Genomic DNA, 9,558 nt, shown 5'->3' with positions numbered 1-9,558 from the left:
GCAGCTTGCAGGGTGGGGCTAGCACTCAGCAGCCAAGAGAGCACCCCCCCCCCTACAGTGACACAGCACCAGCTGTGCACCGCATGGACTCAGGGAGCCACTACGGTGATGAGCATGTTCCGATTTTACCAGACCAATGTGGTCTCAGATTTGGCTCTTTGGGGTAGGGCACAACACAGCAAAGATGGAGCCCTCAGGTAGGCTGCACGTGAGGCTGGCTCCACACAAGGACAATGGCTGGTTCCCCCAGCTCTCACCCTGAAGCCTCACAACTGAGTCTTTTCCTGTATGTCTCTGGTGCCTTTGGAGATGCCGCCCCTCTACAGGAGACTGGGTGAGTGTTTGCAAGCGAGCAAGTCTGCATACGGTCCCTGTAAGAGGGCTTCTGGTTTTCCAACTGCTCTCTGTCCCACCAGGATGGACAGAGTCCTCACTGATCTTCACTGCCCAATGTTGTGGGAATTCCTCCCCCCGGCACAAGGATCCCAGGGTTAGGGAGCCCAAAACGGATGTGGGATGCCTCTCTCCTTTGGGGGGATCTCTGCCAAGGAGGTGTCCCTCCCGGTGTTCAACCACTATTTGTGGGTTTGAGGTCAGCCCATTTCATGTCTCCACCCTTTCTACCATCTCAGTGTGGCCTCTTCCCCAGATCCCGAGTTTTAGGAACTTTGTTCAGCTAGTCTTCAGGTGATTCTTGAGGTTGATTGTTCTATAATTTATTTGTAATTTTGGTGTGATTCCAGAAGGCAGTAGGCATAGCGTTTACCCAATCCGCCAATTTGGATCTTTCTCCATATTTTTTCACAGCTTCATAGTTCCTTTCTTTTTAGCTCTGAGTAAGATTTCATTGTCTGCATGCACACAGTTTATGTGTCCATTCACCTACTGAAGGATATCGTGGTTGCTTCCAAGTTTTGGCAATTGTGACTAAAGCTGCTATAAACATCCATGTTCAGGGATTTACGTGGACTTAAGTTTTCAACTCCTTTGGATAAATACCAAGGAGAACAATTGCTGGATTGTATGGAAAGGGAATGTTTAGTTTTATAGAAACCTCCCAACTGTCTTCCAAAGTAACTGTACTATTTTGCATTCCCACCGGAACGAATGAGAGTCCCTGTTGCTCCACATCCTCCCCAGTACTTGGTGTTATTAGTGTTTTCGACATCCTGAGAACCATTCAAAAATTGTTCAATTAAGATAGATTGCCCCATCTGCTTCTCAATGACCCTCCAACGATAGGGAAGACATCCACTATCCTAGCCTGTGCTAAACAACTATACAAAGATAAAAAATTTAGCACCTGACTCTCGGAGGAATAGATAACATTCTGGCACCAATCCTCAGCTTTGCCAGCACCGAACAATGTTTAAGAAAGGCTTAAAATTAGAAGCTAATGCCATGACTCATAGTGCTCAGAATGCTTGAAACAGATTGAGAAATTTATGAAGAATGCTATATTTTGTCTCATCTTTAACTGTATGTCAATGATCACCCTTACATTACAATCCTGCTGTACTATGTTTGAAATTTTCCTTTGAGCCCAGAACTTATTGTTGCCTATGTAGGACATACCATCGAAGAAGAGAAAGTTTACAGTAGTGAAGATGGATTGAAAGCACTTGTAATTCTTTCTAATGGAGATATGTGGAGGTCTCTTAATATCTTGCAGAGTACCAAAATGGCTTTGGGGAGGGAGATAAAACAGACTAATGTATATGGGACACTCCAAATCTGATTTTGCTAACATTCTGGACCAGATGTTGAATCAAGGCCTCATCACAGCCTATACAAATAGTATGGAGTTGAAAACTCTGAAGAGGCTGACATTATATGATACCCTTTTTTGTGCATAGAACTGACTTTCCATCATCAGTTCAAATACATTTATTGACCAAAATGGCAGACATTGAGTACAGACTTTCTGTTGACACCAATGAGAAGAAGATTCAACTGAGTTCCTTTATTGTTGCTTTTAAATCACCAGAGACTTGATTATTGCAGAGACTTAGACTTCTAGATACAATTCACAGGACCCTGCAGTACTTGAGAACAAAAGACATGGTTATACGATTGAACTATAATCACTCAAAGTACTGAGAAACAGAGTTCCAGGCTTGAGTTGGCACAATTTTTTAAATACTGCATGTGGTATAGTAAAAATGTAGAAAGCAAGATTTGATGTACAAGCATTTTTATTACAGTGCTTATTTGTCTTTTATAGTAAAAACAACAACAAAGTTTTTGCCAGTCTTAAGGCTTTTACTCCTCAGTTGCTTAGATAAAGGAAAATTGGCCTAACCTATTCTGGATTAGAATATAGGCTTTCAAATCTAATATGGTCAAAGTTTCTTATGAACATCTTCAAAATTACGTTTTAAAATATAGTCTTAGTCATTGTCTGTATTTACTCTGAAATAGGTATTATTAGGTTTGCAGCCAGAACTGTTATATAATAGACTCATTTATAATTTTGATTTTTCTTCTTGAAGTAGAAGAATTACCAGCCTTCTAATTGTTGTGTGAAAGGCAGGCAAAAGGAAGTTGCATGTTAAGTATAACATTCGATTACCCTTTAAATGATACGGTTTGATACCGATGATTGTACAAAAAAAAACACTTGTTTAATACAGGGCACTTGAAGTAAGCCTAATTCTAAACCTATAACTGTTGAAAATAAAGGACATTTTGTACAAACTTAGCAGTTTATTTTACATAAGTTATAGTGCATTGATGTTAGTGTTCTTCATAATTTTTTAAAAAGCAGATTTCTTGTTGTTTCTACCCTTCTTTCTTTTAGAAGGCAGTTATAAAGAGGCTGTTCTACTCAATATGCAGCTATATTCAGGCCTTTCCAGTATGAAGATCACAGAACTGCCAGTCTTGGTAGTACTAAACTTTCCTTAGGAAGCTGGTTTTTGTTTGCTTTTTTCTTCTTTTTAATAAAAGTGTTGAATTCTTATAATATTGACAGGGAGAAGTTTTATTTCATCATCTATGATTTCTGTAGATTTTATCAGCTATCAAAGACATTTTCAGAAGTTTGAAAGCTAATAACCAAGCAGGGGTCTCATATTTCAAGATAACCCTTAAAATAAAAAAAAATTTTACTAATTGATTCCCCCCTAAAAAAACAAAAACAAACAAAAAACTTCACTAGTCTCAGAAACATACAGGTGCCAATGGCCACTTATAATTTCAAAAATACACATTAAGTAAAATTAGAAGGCAAAGTGGTGTCTGTGGGTGCTTGGTGAATAATCAGTGAAATTATAACACAAAATTTCAATTTAAATTTCACCTGGCAAGAACCCCAAAGTATTTGACATAAGGTCTCAGGCAAGAAATGAAATATGTGTTGAAGGGAAGCTTTTGTTTTCCAACAACCATCAGCTAATTCAATAATGGTTTCACATTTTAACATCTGCTGGGAAAGAGTGCTAAAATAGCAGCTCCCACTGAGAGGGGTTAACTCTTTGCTTATTAGACATCAAACTAGTGAAACAGAGCAACACTGTTGTAAAGTGACAAAGGATGTGGTTCTTCAAGCTCTCCATGGTGTCCTGACTCCAGCTTTCTTCATTATCCTGAAGATGGACAGGTAGTGCCAGGTCTGTGCTGAAAGAATTCTCAGTACCCTCATAGAAATAGTTGAATTCACAATAAACTTGATCTAAATTATCGAGGGGTCAAAATTTACTTCCTGTCTATGGATGTTCTAAAGACCAAATAGGAGTCTACCTTTTAACTTGTTCATAAGTGTTCACTTCCCTTCAGTGAATAACAATTATAATGATTATTATTAACATTTTTGGACTTACTGCTTTCTAGGTTCTGTGTTAATAATGCAACATGCATTATTTATCATTCTTACACGACTCTGGAATGGGTGCTGTCATTATATTCATTTATGTATATGGAAAATGGTTTTGCCAGTTCCCATTACACGCAGTAACTAAGCGGTGGAGTCCATTGTTGAGCCTGGGCAGTCTAATTCTACAACCCACCCTCTCAACGGTTATTTCAACAACCACTCCACTCAACAAAGGAAAAGTATTAATCATCCATCCTTGAAAATTTTACAGATCATAATCATGCCAGTGCTTCATTCATCACTACCAAATAAGTAACCATATCATCTTCTCTAAGAGCTTCTCTCTGTTCTATAAAATGTTTCATTCTTGCCCTAGGCGTAAACACTGAGGAGTGGGAAGGGAGGGTTACAGAAAGAAAGAGGCCTTCTCACCACTGGAGAGCTGATTAATTTACAATTAGCAAAGACTAAAAGGTCCCTTTCTGAAACTTTTGCTTGGGGGCCTAGAATCAAAACTTAGTCACTGAATCCTGTCTCTTTTTTGGGGAATAAGGTTCATCACTAAACAAATGCTAACTTTCTAGATCTCAAGTCTCCTCTCCATGGCTCAGTTGAGACAATTCCCTGACATGGAGTTTCAGCATGGAACCTTTTGTGCTGATTCTCAAAACGTGATATTTTAGTTTTTCAACTATATATTGTGAAAAAATTTAAACATACAGAGAAAATGGAAGTATTAAAAAAATAGTACAATGAATACTTATAGACCATTACACAGATTCAACTCCAGTATACCTACTAGCTAGGTGTTAACATATTTTGGCATATTTGAATGTATCTATTTATTTATAATTATCCTTCACTACTGAATACTGCAGTGTACATCCTCTCAGAATAACATTCTCTTGCATAGTCACACACCATTAACACATCTAAGGAAATGAATATTTCCCTAATATTATACCATATAACACCCAGTCCAAATACAAATTTCCCCATTTGTTCCATTATTATGTTTTATGGCTGATTTTTTAAACCAGTATTATGACAACATATATGCATTGTATTTGACTGTTGATCACTTTAGTATTTTTTTCCTAGAAGAATCTCCCCACCCCCATTTCTCTCTCTCACTCTTTTTTTTGACACCAACATTTTGAAGATACCAAGAAGTTTTTGTATAATGTTCCACATTCTGTATGTGTTTGATTGTTTACTCTTGGAGTCATTTAACCTGTTCCTCTAGCTCTTGCATTTCTTGTAAATTAGAAGTTTAAGCATTCAAATAGATTTCAGTTGAACACGTTTGGCAAGAATACTTTGTAGGTGATGCATTCATGCTTAGAAAACATGGTGTCCGGTATGTCATTCTTTCTGATCTACATTTGACTATTAGTTACAGTGGCGACAATTGGTTACAGTGGCAACGTGTTTATAAAGACGACTATAACAAATTGGTTACAGTCGTCTTTATAAACGTATTTCTTTCTTTTTGAAATTAGGAAGAAATCTGTGGAGTTTACTTCAGTGCATTAAAATATACTATTCTACTATATCTTTTCACTTAATGGCTTTATAATCCATTAGTGATCCTTCCATTCACCATTTCATCTTCATTGATTGACTTTCATTCTTCTGTAAAGATCTTGAAATAATTATTTTTCTTCATGTGGTTATAACACCAATTTAATAGATTTATATATTTTTAATTTTAGGGTTTGATTTCAATTTTAGAGTTTTTCTTTTTAATTGATTTTATTTTTTAATATCAAAAACACAGAGTTCAAAGTTTAAAGTATATGAAAAGGTATATACCCAAAAGATTTGAAAGTCAGAATTCAAATAGATATTTGTACATCTATGTTCATAGAAGCATTATTCAAAATAGCCAAAGTAGAAGCAATCCAATTTCTCATTGATGGATGGAGAAAAAAAATGTGGTACATACACATAATAGAATATTATTCACCCTTAAATAGGAAGGAAATTCTGACATATGCTACAACATGGATGAACTTTAAGGACATTATCCTAACTGAAATAAGCCAGTCACAAAAATGCAAATACTATATGATTGTACTTATGTGAGGCACCTAAAGTAGAAAATTCATGGAGAGAAAATGTAGAATGATGGTTGTCAAGGGCTGAAGGAAGGGAAGAATGAGAAGTTGTTTAATGAGTACAGTTTCAGTTTTTCAAGATGAAAATAATTTTGGAGATTGAATGCATAACAGTGTGAATGTAGTTAACACTACTGAATTGTATACTTAAAAATGACTAAGATGGTAAATTTTATATTACGTGTATTCTATCAAAATTAAGAGAAATTAATTAAAAATAATAGTATATGGAAAAAGCCCAGGAAAATATGGCTTTATTGGTGAAGTCTACCAAACACTTAAAGAATTAATTCCAATCCATCTCAAATTCTTCCCAAAAATTGTAGAGGAGGAAACACTGCCAAACACATTTTATGAGACTGACATTACCCTATACCAAAGCTGGACAAGGACACTGCAAGAGAAGAAAATTACAGGCCAATATCCCTGATGAACATAGATGCAGAAATCAACAAAGTCTAGCAAACAAAATTCAACAGTACATTGCAAGGATCATACACCATGATCAAATGGAGTTTTTCCTTGGAATGTGAAGATTATTCAACATGTGCAAATCAATAATTGTAATTTGCCACATTAACAAAATAAAGGACAAACATCATATGATTATCTAAATAGATGTGGAAAATTTATTTGACAAAATTCAATGTATGTTCATGATGAAAACTCTCAACAAATTAGGTATAGAAGGACTGTACCTCAACAAAACAAAGGCCACATATGACAAACCCACAACTAACATCATATACTCAATGGTGAAAAGCTGAAAGCTTTCCCTCTAAGATCAGGAACAGGACAAGGATGCCAATTCTATTCAATATAGTCCTGGAAGTTCTAGCCAGAGCAATCAGGTAGGAACAGAAATAAAAGGTATCCAAGTCAGAAAAGAGTAAGTAAAATTGCCTTTTTCTTTTTTTTGCAGATGACATTATACATAGATACCCCCAAAGATGCCACCAAAAATCTATTAGAACTAGTAAATGAAGACAATAAAGTTGCAAGATACAAAATCAACATACAAAAATCAGTTGCATTTCTATATACTAACAAGGAATTATTTGAAACAAAAAGTAAAAAGAAAAAAAATCCTATTGAAACAATCCCAATAGTATCAAAAAGAATAAAATATTTATGAATAAGTTTAACCAAGGAAGTAAAGCTCTATACTCTGAAAACTGAAAAACATTGATGAAAGGAATCGAAAAAGACACAAATAAATGGAATGATCTGAGCTCATGGATTGGAAGAATTAATATTGTTAAAATATCCATACTACCAAAGAGATCTACAGATTCAGTGCAATCTCTATCAAAATTCCAACTACACTTTTTCACAGAAATAGGAAAAAAATTCAAAAATCATGTGGAACTAAAAAAGACCTTGAACAGCCAACAATGTTAAGCAAGGAGAACAAGTGTGGAGGCATCACACTTCCTAATTTCAAATTATATTACAAAGCTATAGCAAATAAAGCAGTATGGTTTGGCATAAAAACAGACAGACCAATGGAACAGAATAGATAGCTCAGAAATAAGTCTACACATATATAATCGATTAATTTTTGACAAAAGCACCAAGACTACAAAATGGGGAAAAGATATTCACAAGCAAAAGAATGAAGTGGACCCCTATCTTACACCATACATTTAAAAAAAAAACTCAAAATGAATTAAATACTTAAATGTAAGAACTGAAATAATAAAACTGCTAGAAAAAAACATAGGAGAAAAGCCCCTTGACATTGGTCTTGGCAATGATTTTTTTTTGGATACGAAATATAAAGCACAGGCAATAAAAACAAAAACAAGTTGAACTACATCAAACAAAAAGCTTCTGTGCAGCAAAGGAAACAATCAACAAAATGAAAAGGCAGCCTAGGAGTGGGAAAAAATGTTTGCAAATTCCATAGCTGATAAGGGGTTAATATCCAAAATATATAAAGAACTCATACAGCTAAAATATTGCCACAGGGATATGAAAGACAGTTTGGAGAATATAATCAATAATGTAAAGATTTTGTAGGGGGTCAGATGGGCACTTGTCTTATTAGGGAAACCACTTCAAAGACAGTGTAGATGCCTGACCACTGCGCTGTACACTTGAAGCTGAAGCTGAATAATAATGAACGTCAACTAGAATTTAATACATATACAGTCACTGGATGTGGAGTACAGCATAGGGAACAGAGTCAATGGAATTGTAACAGTTGTATATGATGTCAGAGGGGTAGTAGATTGAGGGAGGGGTTATCACTTTGTGAGGGGTGTGAATGTCTAACAATTACATTGTTTTGTACACCCGAATCTAATAATAATAAAAAAAGAACTCATACAACTCAACAGCAAATAAAATAAAATTTAAAAATATGCAAAGAACCTGAATAGATATTTATCCAAGAAAGCAAACAAATGGCCAACAGGCACATGAAAAAGTGCTCAACATCATTAATCATCAGGGAAATGCAAAGTAAAACCACAATGAGATATCATCTGTTAGGATGGCTATTATTATAAAACAAAAGATAACAAGTATTGGTGAGGATGTGGAGAAAAGGGAAACTTTGTACACTGTTGGTGGAAATGTGAATTGGTACAGCCAACATGGATAATAGTATGGAGTGTCCTCAAAAAAATTAAAAACAGAACTACTATATAATCTAGCATACCCACTTCTGGGTATAGTAAGAATTGAAATCAGGACCGTGAAGAGATATCAGCACTCTCATACTCATTCAGCATTACTCACAATAGCTAAGATATTTAAACAACTTAAGTGTCCATCAACAGATTAATGAGTAAAGGATATATAGAATATATATACAATGGAATATTATTCTGCCTTAAACAAGAAAGAAATCCTGCCATTTATAACAATATGGATGGACCTGGAGGACATTATGTTAAATTAAATAATCCAAACTTGGAAATACAAATACTGAATAATCTCATATTTATGTGGAGACTAAAATAGCCCAACTCATACAAGCTGAAAGTAGAAGGATGCTTACCAAGAGTTAGGGGGAGGGGAAATGGGGAGGTCAAAGGGCACAAAGTTTCAGTTATGCAAGATAAATAAGTACTGGAGATTTACTATATAATTTAATGTCATGGATAACAATACTGTACTTTATATTTAAAATGTGCTAAGAGGTTTATCTGACATGGAATATGCTTAAAGTGGCATTTCCACTTCTGATAGGTTGAGAACTTGGAAAAATGAGAGTATGAAATCTGCATAACCAGCAATCCAGGGTATGGAGATTATGGTAAACAGTCAGTCGCTCTCAGTGCGATTTGTTCTAAGAACTGTACTGATTGAACATTTCAGGCAACCTCCATCACCACCATAAAAGATTCAGGAGGGCCACCAAGAGCTATTATGTTGCAAAGACTTTTAAGGGCATCTTGAAGAATTAGTATTGCTCCCTTCCACACAGTTCTGGAAATTATCCACCCAGGTCTCCAGAACCCCATCAGAAAATGAGAACCTTCGCCTTTAATTTTGCAGGAATTTACACAGTTGCAAGAATGCCTGAAACTGGACTGAAAGAACGTGCCTTAATAGAAAGTCTAACTCTATAAAATGATCAGGAAGTCCAAAAGCTCTCCTCTAAATTACTCTGGT

The 9,558-nt window shown here is 35.5% G+C and overlaps 1 pseudogene; it reads left to right on the top strand.

The window, feature by feature from the left end:
* The first annotated feature begins 309 nt into the window (after window positions 1-309).
* On the top strand, window positions 310-2,012 carry LOC109449911 (replication factor C subunit 5 pseudogene; annotated as a pseudogene).
* The last annotated feature ends 7,546 nt before the right edge of the window (window positions 2,013-9,558 follow it).

This window comes from Rhinolophus sinicus, chromosome 16, assembly GCF_057876585.1.
Source record: "Rhinolophus sinicus isolate RSI-liver-muscle chromosome 16, RSI-T2T, whole genome shotgun sequence".
NCBI classification, from domain to species: domain Eukaryota; kingdom Metazoa; phylum Chordata; class Mammalia; order Chiroptera; family Rhinolophidae; genus Rhinolophus; species Rhinolophus sinicus.
The sequence above is the reverse complement of the archived record's forward strand: the minus strand, read 5'-3'. Positions and strand labels throughout refer to the sequence as shown.